This window comes from Macaca mulatta, chromosome 3 (assembly GCF_049350105.2).
Source record: "Macaca mulatta isolate MMU2019108-1 chromosome 3, T2T-MMU8v2.0, whole genome shotgun sequence".
Classification (NCBI taxonomy): domain Eukaryota; kingdom Metazoa; phylum Chordata; class Mammalia; order Primates; family Cercopithecidae; genus Macaca; species Macaca mulatta.
In genome coordinates, this window is record NC_133408.1 from 18,262,667 (window position 1) to 18,281,250 (window position 18,584).

The 18,584-nt window shown below is 39.9% G+C and overlaps 1 pseudogene; it reads right to left on the bottom strand.

Annotated features, from left to right (window-relative positions):
- Positions 1-10,495: 10,495 nt before the first annotated feature.
- Positions 10,496-11,524, bottom strand: LOC106997278 (glyceraldehyde-3-phosphate dehydrogenase pseudogene; annotated as a pseudogene).
- Between the last annotated feature and the right edge of the window lie 7,060 nt (positions 11,525-18,584).

An 18,584-nucleotide genomic window follows, 5' to 3' on the forward strand; every position in this document is an offset into this window, starting at 1 on the left:
GTGCTGGCCTCTGCACCTGCCTGTCTGCATGCTTCCCCCTTGGGATTTGAGCTTTGGGGCGACCAAGCAGGCGAGCTACACCTTTCGCACGTCCTACAACCATTTACAACATTTTACAAAATAATGTAGGTAAGGGAAAAGACAATTCAGACAATCAAAAATACTACAAAAAGTTCACAGCTGCCTAGTTTACACTGCCTGTCTTGTGACTGAGGCTCCATAATTCACATTTCCTTATGGCTCAAAATAATTGAGAGTTCTAACAGCTTAGATTTTGAATCACTCCTTTTCACAATCACAAAGCGTAGTAGGAGTGCCAGAGAGAGAGCATAGCTCACACATAATCCAAAAGTCTTTTCTAGCCCGTAGTTTCAAAATCACTCTCCCAAAGAAAGGTGAGGAAAGCTAGTATCATAGAAACCAAATGGGCCCTTCCGAGTTTCATTTCCCACCACCTGAGAGGCAGTGATGAAACACCACACAAGTACTGCTTTGAAAAGCACCTGGATTCCCCAGGTTCTTTCAGACTACCTCATGGGAAATAAAACAGAAACAAATTTAAAACTATAACTGGGTTGGTTTTTTGTTTGTTTACCAGTTAAGACCTCAGGTAGGTATATGCTATGGGCTGAATTGTCTTCCTGCAACCTCCCCCAAATGTATATGTTCAACTCCAAACCTCTAGTACCTCAGAATGTTCCTGTTTTGGGACATGATAAAAGAAAAACTTTAGCCGATTTAAATTTAAAGGAGTTTAGTTGAGCAACGAACGTTTAGCGAATCAGATAGCCCCCAAATCACAGCAGATTCACAAAGACTCCACCGCAGCCATGTGGTGGAAGATGATTTATAGACCAAAAAAAAAAAAAAAAAAAAAAAGAGAGAGAGAGAGAGAGAAATGACGTACAGAATTTGGAAGTGAGGTAGAGAATGGCTGGATTGGTTACAGGTTGGTGTTTGCCTTAGTTGAACACAGTTTAAACCCTAAGCAGTATATGAATGGTTGAAGTATGGCTGCTGGGATTCGCCAGGACTTAGTTATTGTTACAGGTGCCTACTACTAAGTTAGGTTTTCAGTTTTGTCTGCCTATTAAGTTAGGTTACGGTTCATCCACAAGGACTTAAATATAGAAGTAGGGAATCTTTCTCAGGTTGTATTTAGTTTGCTTTCACAGACATAAAGCCTTTAAAGAGGTAATTAAGGTAAAATGAGGTTATTGGCATGGGTCCTAATGTAATCTGACTGGTGTCCTTACAAGATTAGGACACAGGCACCCAGAGGGAAGACAATCTGAAGTCACAGACCTACAAGCCAGGGAGAGGGGCCTCAGAAGTCAACCTGCTGACACCGTGATCTCAGATTCAGCCTCCAGAACTGTGAGAAAACAAATTTTCGTTTTCTGAGTCACCTAGTGTCCTTCTGGCACTTTATTCTGGCAGCCCTAGTGAACTAATACAGTATATTAGCTTCCTCACAGTTTTAGTGCATATTTAAAACTCCACCCTTAGGGAGTTGCTTACTCTTACTAAGCTTACGTTGCTTACTGATCTGTCTCTCACTTTTAATGCTTTGTTGACGTCCACATTGCATTAGAGCCATGTCAGAATAACTGAAATAATGGCACAGCCAGTCTGGAAGTTTTGGCTGTCAGATTCATAACACTTGGTCCAACTCTGTGGACATCATTGACATTTACAGTTTGTTACGATCTCCATTTTACGGATATGAAAAATGGGACTTGAAGAGGCTAACCAACTTGTTCGAGTTCAGCAACTGGCGAAGGGAAGGGCTAGGATTTGAACCTAGATGGCTTGAATCAGAGGGTGTGCTCTTAACAATTATGGGATACTGCCTCCCCAAGAAGGAAGAGGAACTGTGACATTGAAACTGCCTTTGCAAAATTATGACTGAGACATTGAAAGAGATCTGACGTAACCAACTTCATCTTCCTTCTAACCTTTAAGCTGTCCTTATTCCTTCCTGGGCATAGGTTGAACTTTGGGAGGAACTTAGTTTATAGTTTCCAACAAAGACCATAACAGCCCTTTCCCAAAACAAACCTTCTTGCCTGGGGACTAAACCGTCTTTATAGGATCTATTAGCCACGAGATTTGAAATGTTTTAGGACTTATGCAGCTGGAGGCTACAGGATTCTGACCCTCCCTAAACTGCTCATAGGATTAGTGCTTGAGATATTTTGCAGACATTTTGATGGATCAGCTGGCAGCACCCAGACTGATGAACTGGCTCATCTGATCTTGTGGCCTCCCACCCAGGAATTGACACAGCACAAGAGGACAGCTTCAACTTGCCATGATTTCATCTCTCACCCAGCCAGTCAGCACTCTCAATTCACTGGCCTTCCCTCACCCACCAAATTATCCTTAAACACTCTGGGCCAGGCCCAGTAGCTCAAGCCTGTAATCCAAGCACTTTGGGAGATCGAGACAGGTGGGTCACAAGGTCAAGAGATCGAGACCATCCTGGCCAACATGGTGAAACCCCGTCTCTACTAGAAATAGAAAAATGAGCTGGGCGTGGTGGCAGGCATCTGTAGTCCCACCTACTAGAGAGGCTGAGGCAGGAGAATCACTTGAACCAGGGAGGCAGAGGTTGCAGTGAGCTGAGATCGCGCCACTGCACTCTATCCTGGCAACAAAACGAGACTCCATCTCAAAAACAAACAAACAAAACTCTGATCCCCAAATGCTCAGGGAGACTGAGTAATAATGAAACTCTGGTCCCCCACACAGCCAGCTCTGTGTAAATTATTATTTCTCTATTGCAATTCCCCTGTCTTGATAGACTCTGTCTAGGTAGCAGGCAAGGTGAACCCATTGGGTGGTTACAATATATCTGAGATTTAGTGACTGAGAGAAAGGTTGAATCACTGGTAGAAACAGAGAAGATCCCAAAGTTTTCTTGTGAGGAGAAACATGATGAGGTGGATGTTAGACCTGTTAATTTCGATGGAGAGCCTTCACACAGAGCTGGGAGATTGATGGCAGGGCCATGGGTGAAGAACTGGGGCTTCTCCATTTAAGGCATGGAAGCAGAGGAGACCTCTAAGCAGAAAATTGCAAAGAAGAGAATTACAAATCCTTCCTTTGGGTGTGGCCACAGTTAAGATGAGAATGAGGGAGAGGCAGCTGCGAAGAAGCCAGTGAGGCCGAGCATAGCCAGAAAACACAGAGTCCTGGGATTCCAGGGTAAAATATGTCAGGGATGTGGTAGTAAACAGAATAGCAAACTGCTGACTGGTGCTGTTAGCAAGCTGAAATAAGCGCTGCATTGAGGGCAGGCAATTGTTTAACTCCAACATACTCAACTTTTCATTATTGAGATATTCTGGGCACCATCTAATAAAAACGAGCATTTTCCAAAAAACTTAATTCTCAGTGTTCACTTACATCGTGAAAAAAAATTGTAAAATACACAGAAACAGAAACATATGATTGGTTTTGCAAATAATCATAATGATCTGAATACTTGAGAATACTGTAAAATCACTTCTTAAATTCAGAAAATATTCAAGCATTTTAAAAACCAACAGAGATAGCTACATGTTGACAGAATAATGGATATTAGTAATGTAATTGTCTAGTGATCTCTTAACAAACTGTAAAAAACAAAACTGTAATATAGTAAGAAAGAATTAGAAACCCCATTGTTTGGCTTAATCTGTGAAAAGGTATTTTAGTAATGTTGTTGAAAATGAAAAAAGTGCATATAGCCCAGATATTTATTATTATACAAAAAAGTAGACTCACTCTTACTACCCAATATAGAATCTGAGTTGGAAAGGCCATCCAAGCTAAATCACTACACTAAATATATAGACAGAAATGTTCCCTACAACATGCCTAATTTCTGGTCATGCAATAGTCCTGATATGGCTTGGCTCTGTGCCCCCTCAACCCAAATCTCATCTCAAATTGTAATCCCTACGTGTCAGGAGAGGAACCTGGTGGGAAGTGGTTGGATCATGGGGGTGGGTTTCCCTCTGCTATTTTCATGACAGTGAGTTCTCACGAGATCTGATGGTTTAAAGCGTGGCACTTCCCACCTTATTCTCTCTCCTGCTGCCTTGTGAAGAAGGTGCTTGCTTCTCCTTTACCTTCTGCCATGATTATAAGTTTCCTGAGGCCTCTCCAGCTATGTGGAAGTGTAAGTCAATTAAAACTGCTTTCTTTATAAATTACCCAGTCTCAGGTAGCTCTTTATAGCTGTATGAAAACAAACTAATACAAGTCTATATCATTGTCTTTTATTAATTATAGAGAGCTCTTCTTGAGTTTAAACCTTCCTCCCTATAACAGCAGAATACTTCCCTTGGGACTGAATAAGACAGTCTATTATAATAAAATAGCCTCTCTCTTATTAACCTTCTCTTCTGTACACACCTAATTCTTCCATTGGACTTCCTAGTATGTGGTTTTTAGACCCTCCCTGCTGATCTATCATTATTATTTGTGTGCACTCCACATTAACAACTGACCATTAAAGTGTAACAGACAAATTTTAATATTCCTGCAAAGACCTGATCATTATAATTGCTACTGAACAAATAATTAAGAATCTACCAAGCACAATACATTGAGCTGAACACTGGAGATAAAACACGTAGTTTATGGAATGCAGATCTTCAATATCTGCAGTGACTGTCTCAGCTTTTGGGGACCATGTGGTATTTCAGTCTTAAAGCAAATTCATAATTAGTTGATTTGTTTATGTCTTATTTTTGTTTTTACAAAAGCTGCTGCCACAAAGATCTTCAGATCTTATATCTTATCATTGTAGAATTGCTCTTTTCCAGCTGACAATAGTAACTTACATATTTCATGCCATTTCATAGCCAGTTATCCGACCTGGTAAGATTACTTAGAATTTTCATCTTCAACTAGAAGAAGGAAAAAAAAAAAAAAAAAAGTTCTTTTGGCTAAGCTGGCAGCTTTTTGCATTATAAATTTTTTAATTTGATAAATGTGGCTTTTATGTTTATATTCAAGTCTCTGATAACATTTTTCACAGAAGTCCAAGAAAAAAAGAACTAAAGAAACTTCTTTTAAGATTGACCTCCCTTGGTTTATGCCCTTTTTGTGTGATTGTCCAACTACTTAAAAATTCATCTGGAGCATCAAATGTAGCCATCCCACATGCTTTTATCTTGCTCATAAGATTATTAAAATAGGCTTTATTCAGGTATAATACAATAATAAAGGTTGCCAGGGGTTCTTTTGTGCTGTTTATTGTTACTTTTACGGAAAGAAGAAAAAGAAGAACTGCACAGATATCTAAAGGATAAGAAGGCCAAAGGAGGAACCAACCACAAAAACAACAGCAGAAACTGTCTGTAAGGAAACCACAAGACCCAGATAGTGGGACACACCACCAAATCATGTGCAAAAGGTCATGACAATGAAGAAATCCTTATCCCTTATCCCTTCGAAAACTCCCATGTTTCTAGGCAAGATGCCTCTTCACTCTGCTAGGATATTGTGGAAATGTTCACGGTGCATGGAAGGATAAGTACATTATAGGATGCGGTAGACACCATACAATGATAATAGAGATGGAGGCCGCCCACTTGGGTCATGGAAGACGAAGCCTTTGAGGACTTAGAGTTGAGATCTGACCATTCTTTTTGTAGACAGTCTTGAGACCGGTCCTTGCTAATTCATTTGAATTTGTTGGTTACTTTATCTTATTCCATGTGGATTTTGGCCCAATGATGACAACTGGTGGGTGGGGGAGGGGTGGTCCCAGAACAAATAAGTGAACATTTTGTCTGCTACTTTATTGTGATCAGACAATCTAGGAAACTTAGAATAGAAAGAAAATCAGAGTTTACTTTACCTGATCTATTCGAAGGAAATATATATCAGTCCTGATTGATTGCCATCTTCTATTCCAAATGTGCAACAATGATCTAGCTAATAAAAAATTCTGAGAAAAGGATTTCTCAGATACACTTTTTAAATATTTGCACATTTCCAGGCTTCTTTCATCTCTGCAGTTCCCTACTGTCTCTGACAACACATCCAGGAGACCTTTATACCCTGAAAAGTAATTTACCTAATACTGGGGGTATGAGCACATTTAAAATGTCTTCAGGTTCTCTTACTCTTTATTCTCCAATACTGAGCTTGACGTTAGAGTGGGAAGAAAACAGCTTTAAATTAAGACAACCACATACCAGACTCCTGGTTCAGCCACTTATTAGCTGAGTTACTGTGGGAAAATTATCAACCCTCCCATACCTCATTTTGTTTCTCTATTAAGTTGAGGATTCCTGTTAATTCACAGAGTTACTATAAGGGCAAAATGAAAATATGCAATCAAACAAAATTAATTGAAGATATTATTCTCACATTACAATTTTTAACTTTTCCAGTTGGAATATCATATCCCTTAATGCAGAAGATTTCATCTTCACTCCATAATTATTGAGTACTATGTACCAAGATAAATATGAAAAAGATACAGTCTCTGCCTGAAGCAAGCTTAGACAAGTAAAATATAAGAAGTGTCAAACAGTGTACACAGGATATTTTGAGAGTACACAGGGGACTGAGATGAGGAAGGTCAGAGAGGCCACCAAAGGAGCTTACTCTTGGATCTTTTAAGCATGTCTTGTTCAGGAGAGGAACTGTGACAAGGGAGAGTACCCTGAGCCTAAAGAACAATTTGTGCAAAGGCACAGAGATGAATAAAGTCTTGGTAAAATAAACGCAATGGGTCAGTATGGCTGGAGTACAAAAACAAGAGAGTGGCAAGATGTGAAAATAGACACTGGCAGGGGTCTGATCACAAACAAACAACAGTAACAGCAAATGTGCCTGGGAGTTTATTCTCTATCTCAACTACTGCAGAAGGCCTCTGCTATGCTCTGTTTGTTTCCCCCAAAATTCATATGGTGAAATCCTAACCCCCAACATGATGGTATTAGGAAGTGTGACCTTTTGTGGAGTGATTACGTCATGAGGGTAGAGACTTCATTATGGGATGAATGCCCTTGTAAAAGACGCTTCAGAGAGCTAGCTTGAGCCTTCCACCATGTGAGGACACAGCTAGACGACGTCTTCTGTGAACCAGAAACAGACCCTCACCACACACTGAATGTGCTGGCATCTTGATCGTCGACTTCTCAGGCTCTAGAACTGTGTGAAACAAATGTTTGTTGTTTATAAGCCACCTAGTTTATGGATTTTTGTTATAGCAGCCTAAAAGACTAAGGCGAACTCTAAAGGATTTTCATGAGAGTGAGGGGAAGATAATATTCCTAGAATCATACTTTTAAAATATGGCTTGGCTACAACATAGAGAATACTTTACAAGGAAGCTAAAGCCAAAGGCAGAAAAATCATTTAGAGGTTTCTGAAATAATCCTGGACAGAAGTAAAGGGAATCTGAACCAGTGCAGTGCAGATAGGTTGGAGAAGATGGAATGCCTCCTAGAGATATTAAAAAGGCAGTTACAAAACTAAGGCACCAGTTCAGGGGTTAGGGAAAGGGGGTAGTGAAGTACCCCAGTTTTTGTCTTGGATAAGTGACATTTGAAAAAGAATGGTATGTAACAGGAAAAGGAATTGGAAGACAGATGATGAAATTCCTTTTGAACATATTAATTTGAGATACATCGATTTCAAGATCTAGAGGTCTTATTGTATTACTTTGAGATAAAATCTAATTTTCTTGGAATTCTATCAACTGAAAATTTCTATTATTTAGGACTGACTTGATTTACCAAGATCAGGAATGAAAGAATACATGACTACAAACCCCATGGATGTGAAAAAAAGATAATATGTAAAGGCTACAAATAACTCTATACACATACATTTGACAACTGAGATAAAATGGAACAATTTCTCCAAAATCAATAAATACCAAAGCTTACCTAAGATGAAATAGATAATCTGGGTAGTCCTAAAGCTATTAAAGAAATTGAATTGATAGTTTAAAACATCCGTAAAAGATATCTCCTGGACAAATTATTTCACCAATCAGTTCTACCAAACATTTAAAAAAGAAATAGCACAAATTCCACATAACCTCTTCCTTAGAAGAGGAGGAAACACTTCCCACTTTATTTTACAAGACCAACATTAGCTAGATACCAAATAAACAACCTAATCTTAAGGAGAAAAAAACTAATGCAAACAAGAAACAGAAGGAACATTTTCTTTAGTTTTCTTTTTTTAAAAAAATCTTTATTTTTGTTGTTTATTCTTTTATATGACTCAACTGCAGTAAAGAAGGAACATTTTCAAAAGAGCTTTGAGTAATAGGACAAGCTTACAATAGCCACTCGAATTTGACAAAATGAGAGCACAAAAATTAGAATATAAAGAATGCTATAGTATGAAACAGGAAAACACTACGCTTAGAAAACAAAATAAGAACCAAAATAATGTCATCAAAAATAAGCAAGCTTAAATCACAAGTTAAAAATGAGTAAGATCAAAAGAGCAGAAAACAAAATCAATATACTTACATTTAGAAAAAAGATTGTGATAATTACACAGTAATGCAAATAAACATGAGATGCTTAAAGAATCATAGAGAAACTGCTAGATATGGAGGACAAAAATAGAGAGCCCAACAAATGTTAATTGATGTCTCAGAAGAAAAAAATAATTCAACAGTGGAATAAGAAAAGTATTACAAAGATATATCACAAAATAAATAACAGTCCTGAAATGAGAACTCAATTGGCACAGTGAAAGAACATGAAAATTAAGTATGGAATGCTTTACATTTATATATATATCTTTGTTAAGTTATTGAATTATAAGAATGAAAAAACAATTGTTCAGGTATCAGAAAGCTAATCACCTACAAGGAGAAAAAAAAAAAAACATGCGGACCTCAGACTTCTGCAAAGCCAAATGCCCAGCTATAAACGAGAACTATCTGCAGTGTACTGTTCAATATGACAGCTACATCTGTGCTTCTGAGCACTTGAAATGTGACCAGTTCAGAGATTCGTTCTGAGTGTAAAATACATCCTGAATTTTGAAGACATTATGAATGAATAAAAAGGTAAAAATCTCATCAACATTTTATGTTGATTACATGACAAAATATTTATATATATTGGGTTAAATAAAATATATTAGTAAAATTAATCCAATTTAGAAAAGGGCAAAGGACAAGATTACATTATTTTCTATGCCACGGTATTAATATGACTTAACTCTTGCTCTTTAACTCTTTTATAACCATATATCACAAAACTGGCAAGATTGTTTTTCTTTAAAATAGTCATTGAAAAATATTCTTACCCAGCAAGATTTCATTTAGAACTGAAAATTTTCAGGGTATAAAATAAGCAACTGTGTTACAATTATGATCTGCCATATGAGGTTCGAGCTTCTCCAGATTTTGACCCTGTTCGTGCTATCTCTGCCTTTTCTCCAAGTTACCTACTGCTTTCCTCTACAGCATTAGCTATTTTAAAAAAATAAGCTACTATTTTTGTTTTTCAGCTTAGGCTCTTTGGTCAACTGAGGTCAACTATCCTGATACCGTGAGATCCCCATTTATATCATCTCACCCTAAAAATATATCCCTCCAAAGTCAAAGGATGTCTTTTTCTTTCTGAGTCATTGTATATTAGTCCGTTCTCACAGTGCTACAAAGACACTACCTGAGACTGGGTAATTTATAAACAAAAGAGGTTGAATTGACTCACAGTTCCGCATGGTTGGGAAGGCCTCGGGAAACTTACAATCATGGCGGAAGGGGAAGTGGAAGCAAGATATGTATTACATGGTAGCAGGAAAGAGATGAGCACACAGGGGATATTGCCACTTATAAAACCATCAGATCTCATGAGAACTTACTATCATGAGTACAGCATGGTGGAAAGCGCCCCCATAATCCAATCATCTCCCACTAGCTCCCTCCTTCAACACGTGGGGATTACAATTCAGATTATAATTCAAGATAAGATTCGTGTGGGGACACAGATCCAAGCCATATCACATTGTGACAAGTATCTGACTCTTGAAGAATTGTAACTACTAGAATTTCAGGCAGTAAGAAAGCACTGGGGTGAGAAAATCCTTTTGTCAAAGTACCTGTATTTCTTGCTATTTCTGCTTCAGTTTTTCTCCCGTGGTTAGAAAAGAGATTTTCCAGTCTTTGGGGTGGAAAGCTGTCCACAGAACACAACAAAATTGAAAGGGGCTTCCCAGTTATCTGAGAAAAGCTTTATAAGAAAGTGCCAGTAACTCACAAACAACTCAGATATTTTTTACAAAGGAACTTAATTTCCAAAATGATAAATCCGCTGCCTGATACTGATTCACATATGAGCACAAACCATCTTAACTCTTTATTAAATGCTATCTTTCAGTATTTCTTTTTTTTTTTTTGGATACAGGAGACTTTATTGATGGTACACAAGGTGGGGCTCCCTAGACCCCTCCCACTTCAGGGTATTTGCCATGGAACCAGTGAGGAGAGGAGATTCTCACTGTGGTGGGGGACTGAGTGTGGCATGGACTCCCCAGCAGCTGAGGGCCTCTTTTCCCTCTCGTGCCCTCGCTGGGGCTGGCAGTCTGGGTGCCTTACTCCTTTGAGGCCTACCACCCTATTGTTGTAGCCATATTCATTGTCATATCAGGATATGAGCTTGACAAAGTGGTTCTTGGGCGCAATGCTGATCCAGCATGGAAAGTGGAAGAATAAGTGTCACTGTTAAAGTTGGAGGAGAGAGCCTGGTGCTCAGTATAGCCCAAGATGCCCTTGAAGGGGCCCTCCAATGCTTGCATCACCACCTTCTTGATGTCATATTTGGCAGGTTTCTCCAGATAGAAGGTCAGGTCCATGATTGACACATTGGTGGTGGGGACACAGAAGGACATGCCAGTGAGCTTCCTGTTCACCTTGGTAGATGCAGCACCAGTAGATGCACAGATGATGTTCTGGAGAGTCCCATGGCTGTCACACCACTGTTTCCCAGAGGGACCATTCCCTGGTCTTGTAGGTGACAGTGATGGCATGGACTGTGGTCATGAGTCCCTCCATGATGCCAAAGTTGGCATGGATGACCTTGGCTAGGGGGGCGAAGAAGCTGGTGGTACAGGAGGCATTGCTGATGATCTTGAGGCTGTTTTTGAACTTCTCATGGTTCACCCCCATCATGAACATGGGGTCATCAACAGAGAGGGCAGGGATGATGACCATTTAGACTCCCCACTCTCAGTACACCCCAGCCTTCTCCATGGCAGTGGGAGTAAGATGCCAGTGGGCTCCACAATATAATGAGCACTGGTATCACCCCATTTGCTTTTGGTGGGATCTTCCTCCAGGAACATGGTGATAAGATTTCCACTGATGACAAGTTTCCCATTCTCAGCCTTGACAATGCCATGGAATCATACTGGAATATGCAGAGCACGTAGTTGAGGTCAATGAAAGGGTCGTTGATTACAACAATAACTACTTCCCAAAGTTAAAAGCAGCCTTGGTGACCAGGCACTCAGTATGGCCAAATCCATTTAGTCTGACCTGCACTTCCACCATGGTGTCTCAGGGACATGGCTGACACTGCACGAGAAAATATGGCTGTCAAACCAGAGGAGCAGAGAGCCTAATTTCCTTTTAAATACCTGCGTGGCTAAGATACCTTAAGCAGGGTTGCCAATCATTCATTAAATGACAAACATTTCAGTTTTACTACTTTTAATAAGTTCTACCATGTGTTTAAATATTGATCTAAATATAGTACTTTGGGCTTAAAAAGAAAAAACAGAATCTTTTTCACCTGAATTATCTACACTATGCTTCACAAGTAATCTCATGTCAATAACCATCTGTTTTCTGAAACTCACTAACACTGTAATGGAGTCAGTTTATTGCCAAAAAGGAAAAGAAAAAATGAAGCCCTTTGTACTCTAACAATTATATCAATTTTCTTCTGATCTCAGCATGGCTCTTAGGCTGTGCCGTCTTGGTGGCATGGTAAATTATTGGATATTTTCATGACAGATACATTTTACTCAAAGTCCATTCAAACATTAAAAAACTAATTTTCTCTTGAAGAAAAAAATCTATTCTGGACCTCAGATAGGATAAATCTCCAGCTTTCCTTAAATAGTCAGATGCGTCATCAAACCCAAAGCGCCACACACTCAGGGTCCCTACAGAAATAGTCATTTTGTTTGTTCAGCTGCACATAACCCCACATATCTCAGCCCCATGCATGCTTGGTATATTTAGTAACCGTTCAAGTTGCTTATCTTTCTTTAGCATATTCTTTAATAATCCTAAGTAAAAAGCTTCTGCTGCTCCAAAAACACATTCCCATTTTGCTCATGGTCAATGAGTCTTGTGGTTTGAGATTCTTTCGCCCACTCTTACATTCAGGGAAGATTATCACTTCCCCACAAAATTCCAATACAGGAGCTTTGATAAGAGATGAGATCATATTTGCAATGCAGGAATCATTGGGCCTCTGCATCCACAAGTATAAGCATTGTGGTTACCACCCGCAGAAGGTATGACAGTCAAAACAACTGGGCAGATGGAGCCTGTTGTTTTGTTCCATCCAGTATGTCTTGATTCTTACTTCTTGGTTGGTGATAAGGAGAATGAATGAGCAGGGTGACTTTGTATCAGTATATCCAAAATGGCCTGGCCCAGTGGCTCACGCCTGCAATCCCAGCACTTAGGGAGACCCAGGCAGGCAGAGCACTTGAGGTCAGGAGTTCAAGACTGCCCTGACCAACATGGTGAAACCTTGCCTCTACTAAAAATACAAAAATTAGCTGGGCATGGTGGCGGGTGCCTGTAGTCCCAGCTACTTGGAAGGCTGAGGTGAGAGAATTGCTTGAACCTGAGAGGTGGAGGTTGCAGTGAGCCAAAATCATGCCACTGCACTCCAGCCTGGGTGACAGAGTGAGATTACATCCCAAAAATAAAATTAAAATAAAATAAAATAAATTCAAAATATTGGTGGTGCTTTCCAGATTTTAAGGAAAAGGGGTATATACCAAATGATTTCTAATAAAACTTCAACTTATATTTCTAGGAAGACCAGAAGGAGGTGGCTGTATTTGTTTTTTTGTTGTTGTTGTTGTTTTTTTTTTGTCTTTTTTTCTGTGAATAAGGAAGGAAAACAGAAAGAAAGGTGTTTAAATAACAACATCTGAGATCTAGATTCAATTCTGGAAGGATTTTTAGACCTATCAGTTAAATTTAGAGGTATTTTACTGAGTGAGACTTTTATCTTCCCACATGGCAGGGTTCTAAGAAGAACCTGAGTATTCGTTAGAAAATAATGATTTACTTTAAACTCACAAATAATTGCTTTAAAAAAATGGACCCAGAAACTTCCATCTGTCTTCTTCATTAGTATTGGTAGGTTATCTAATATTATGGTTAAAAATACAGACTCTAGAGCCAAACTACCTGAGCTCAAATCCTAGCTCGACCAGTTTTGAGTTTGGTCAAGTTATTCAACCTTTCGGTGACTCAATTCCCTCATGTGTAAAAAGAATATTCATAGCATCTACATCAAAAGGTTGCTGTAAAAAGTAGATGTGTGAATTTAATGTGCCTGGCACATGGGGGGCACAAGATGTGATTGCTGCTAGTTTCAATAAACATCTTACATTTCACTTCTTATCAGGATATTTGTTTAAATTTGACTTTAATTTATTTATAGATGTGGCCTAGAAACACGGCATAAAGACAGAGAGAGAGGAACTTTTCTCTTTTTTCGGGTCTTACTCTGTTGTCAGGCTACAGTGCAGTGGCGTAATCACACTTTATTCCAGGCTGGCACTCCTGGGTGCATGTGATTCTCTTGCCTCAGCCTACTGGGTGGCAAGGACTACAGGTGCATACCACCATGCCTGACCCAGGGGGAACTGTGAAATTCTATTATTCCTACTATTATGGTATTTCTTATTATCCACCCATTTTATGTATTCACTCATTCATTCATTATTTGGCTTGTATTAAATGCCTGTTATGGACCCTGCAAAGTGCAGGACCCTAAGGACGCAAAGATAAAATATAATCTTCAGGAAGGAAAAAGGACTCATGAACACAATGTAAGCACACTAGTGTCACGGGTCTTATGGTTTAAAACTAAACAGTGTGTGGAAGTACCAGTGAGGAAGAGACTAATTCTAATCTGGAGAAAGGTTTTAAAAAGTTCAATAGAGAAGGGGATGCTTGGCTGAGTATGAAAGATGAGCAAGGTTGCCCTGCAGTCTGGTTGGTTTGACGACAGAGTGTTCCATGTAAAGGAGGACATGGGTATAACCACAGCAGGTAACACAGAGGCCCTCCAACAATCTATTGGACTACACTGACACCAGTTCTCCCACATGCTAGATAAAACAGCATAAGGAAAAATAGTTGAGCTTGAAAAAAGAAAATGGAAACAAACCCATAGGTTTAAGCAAGGAAGAGGGAAATTAAATACATGCTAGTAAATGGAGCTGGTGTAGCAGCCTCTCACGGGGCTGTCAGGCCTCCTTAGCAATACAGCTGAGTTTTCATGTCCTGGCAGGAAGAGGGTAAGGGCACTGACCCACGTGAGATGTGAAGTGGAGAGCTAGAGCTGAAACCTCTACATTTAGCCAGGCCCATCTGTGAAAAGGAAACTAGAAATACTCCACCCAAAAGCCTAGAGAAGTAGCAAGGAAGTTTGCCATCTACTCGCGACTCAGTAGGGAAAAAATGAGAAATTCCAAACCTAAGGCACACAAGCATGTAAGGCTCCAATTTATATTGTCCCCATGCTATCAAAATCCCAAGTTGGGACATTAACATAGAGTTTGTCTAGGACCCATAAAGCCACTAGGAAACTAGCAAAACTGGTACTTCTACTACCTGGGAATGGGAAGCGAATCAACCCCTGCTGAAAATGATCTCACAATAAAATAAGCAAATAAAACAAAACTCACCCACACACAGGCACACTAGGAAAAAATCCATCTCTACCACCATGAGAGTCAGTAAATGTTAACAAGTGGAGAATTCACCTGACTGTAAAATATGGTTTAAAAAATCAGGGAGATAAAGAAAATAGAAACAACAATGAAAGAACAGGACGATGATGGAAAATGACTACAGAAGTTCCTGCAGTGTGGTCCATTTAGATAATTACTTGTAATTCAGCATCTATAAAGCAGGTAGGTGGGGTGGAAAGTGCAGGGGTATGGGGTAGTTGTGTGTATTGGTGGCGGACTGAGGGGAGAATGGAGAAGATGCATCAAGAGATAAGTCGTGGAAGGCCAAAAGGATCAAGTTAAGGTCTTGGATGCCATCCTAAAAAAATTTTAATCCCTTAGCAAGGGGAAGACTTTGAAGACTTTTAATTAAGAAAGTAATAAACAGATTTGTTTTGGAACATTCTCTTTGGCAGGAATTAGAGAATGATTGAAAGGAAACATGAACAGAGGAATAGAGACCATTCAGAAGATTTTTATAGTAGACCATATGTCTTTAGTTCCAAGCCGCATTTATAGGCCCAAGAAATAGTCGAATATATTTATTAGAGTTCCAAACTTGGGTTTCACTGAGAACATCAGCAAAACCCCAAAGCTGAAGGGCTATTCTCAACTTTACAGTTAGGAAATATTGAATATACATGGAGCATTTATGCTGTCAGCTGGTGCACACATTGGGCATACAGACATGAATAAAATATGGGTTGTGTGTTTTCTCATCTCCAAGTGCTCACAAACCAGCAGGATAATCAGACATGTAAACAAACAATCATTACACAATGTGATGTGGATAGGAGAATTATGAGCAGAACAGTGGGGAGACTGGAGGAAGTGGGATGTTGACAAAAGCGTTACAGAGAAGGCATTTGAACTGAATCATGAAGGGAGAATAACAACATTCAATGTAGGAGGAATTTTGTAACTGCAAAGACGCATAACTGTGTCATCAATATGATGTAATTCCAGGAAAATCTCATAAACCATATCTTGATGATATGCTGTCATATGAGTCATTATGTGAAATGAGAGGAGTCCAAAACTTGATCCTCAGGGAGCTTTTAACATATAACAATTCTTTATTTTGGAATATCATAATAATTTCAGAGGCATTTCACGTATGCTTTTTTTTTTTTTTTGAGACAGTGTCTTACTCTGTTACCCAGGCTGGAGTGCAATGGCTCAATCTTGGCTCACTGCAGCCTCTGCCTTCTAGGTTCAAACGATTCCCCTGCCTTAGCCTCCTGAATAGCTGGGATTATTGGTGTGCACCACCATGCCCAGCTAATTTTTGTATTTTTAGTAGAGACGAGTTTTCGCCATGTTGGCCAGGCTAGTCTCAAACTCCTGACCTCAAGGGCTCTACCCCCTCAGCCTCCCAAAGTACTGGGATTACAGACATGAGCCCACTGCGCCCAGCCCACACGTCCTCTTACTTAATCCCCACAATAACTCCATAAGGTTGATCTTATTCTATCCACTTTGAGAGGAAGGAATTTCTTCATAAAATAGTAACTAAAAACAAGACTAACCCATGAGAAATAACAACCATTAGAGGTGAAGCAGTGTGTAACAGCAGTGGTAGGTCCAGAGTTGTTCAATCGCACAGGGAAATTCCCAGCTGTTTCAATCAGTTGCATCTAGGCCAGGACACCATGTTTTTCTTTCATGCTTTCTGCCCTGACAAGGCAACCAAGAAGCCTACTTTCTGTTCAGGGGACAAATAAGGACCCAACACTTTTAGATGGTATGTTGTCCACAGGCACTGAGTCACTGAGGGCAAGTTGATTTCAAGCACAGTGTGGCATTGACTCCTTCCACTTCCTGGCCCTCCTTCCACTTCCTGGCCCTCCTTCCACTTCCTGGCCCTCCTTCCACTTCCTGGCCCTCCTTCCACTTCCTGGCCCTCCTTCCACTTCCTGGCTTCACTCTGAAAAATCTGTTGCCTCCACACTTTTCTCTCATATCCCAATCACCCCCCTTCCATCTTCTCATGGTCTCAGCCTCAGGTTCAGGTAGTCTTTACAAGCAAGCATCTGAAATGCTTAGATCAATGTGTAATTAGTCTACGGGTGCCCCTGGGTTCACTGAAGGTAAGAAACAGAAGGAGAGGGAATTACACAGAGAACAGATTAATAGCCAAGATAATCCTGCCATATGTGCCCCAGCAACTTGAGGTCAGAGAAGAAAGAGCTAATTTAAACTTAGAAAACGTTCCAAGTCAGAAGGGGCTTGCATGGAAAAGATGCATTTGAAAGGAGACAAAAGCTAATAAATTTGAGGACTGCTTGGGACCTTGGAGATCTTGGAATCTATCCTCTAACACCCCTACATCCTTTTGGGAAGAGCAATATATGCAAAGATCCAACCCGGACCACATGGAGCCCTGTGAGGAGATAGACCTACCAGAGGAAGTCTTTAATGCCAAGAAATGGTGGGGAAACAGGCATCAACTCAGGAGGAGGCTGATAAATATACACCTGTGAATAATGAACACTTCCTTTGACAGGCAGAGCCAATATTACCATTTTATTGAGCACATAATTCTTGTCCATTAAAGAGTCCATTCTCTTGATGACCTAGGAGACCATGGGGAACAGATTGTTCTTAAGCATGCACTATTTTGTTGAACAGCTGATATTCATTGTATCTTCCCACTCACAAGTATATTAGAATTAGAGAGGCTTAACTTGCTTCCTCTTAGTAGTAAATTACACATCTTTGATTGAACATCAGATCTTTAGACCACTAGCAAACTATTGAGAAGATTACTATTCCACCACAATATACTATCATTCAACTATGTAAAAAGACTGAGTTCTGCCATACACAAATACACTCTAGATATGAAACTAAGTCAGTAAATCACTCTTAGTTTAGTACAGGAGAAGCTGCAAACTAGAACCCTAGACACAAATCTGTGTGCCATCTGGTTTTGTAAATAAAGTTTCATTGGAACGCAGCCACACCCAGTCATTTACAGATTGTCTATGGCTGCTGTCCCGCTACAACAGCAGAGCTAAGTAATTGTGAAAGAGTCCAGATGGCCAAAAAAGCATAAAATATTTTCTCTCTGGCCCTTTACTGAAATAGTTTGCCCATTCCTGGATAGCGTTAGTTTTCTTGCCTGTAAAATGTGATCAGAAATGGATCCTAATCTTACCTATTTCTCTCTATTCAATAAAAATATATTGAGCACCTACTATGTAACAGGCACTTTGGAAGAGGCGTAACAAAGATGAATAAGACATAGTTTCTTCCGAGAACATTGTAAGGACTAAGAGGTAACATGGATAATTTTTTTTTTTTTTTTTTTTTTTTTTTTTTTTTTTTTTTTGAGACGGAGTCTTGCTCTGTCACCCAGGCTGGAGTGCAGTGGCCGGATCTCGGCTCACTGCAAGCTCCGCCTCCCGGGTTTACGCCATTCTCCTGCCTCAGCCTCCCGAGTAGCTGGGACTACAGGCGCCCGCCACCTCGCCCGGCCATTTTTTTTTGTATTTTTTAGTAGAGACGGGGTTTCACCGTGTTAGCCAGGATCGTCTCTCGATCTCCTGACCTCGTGATCCGTCCGTCTCGGCCTCCCAAAGTGCTGGGATTACAGGCTTGAGCCA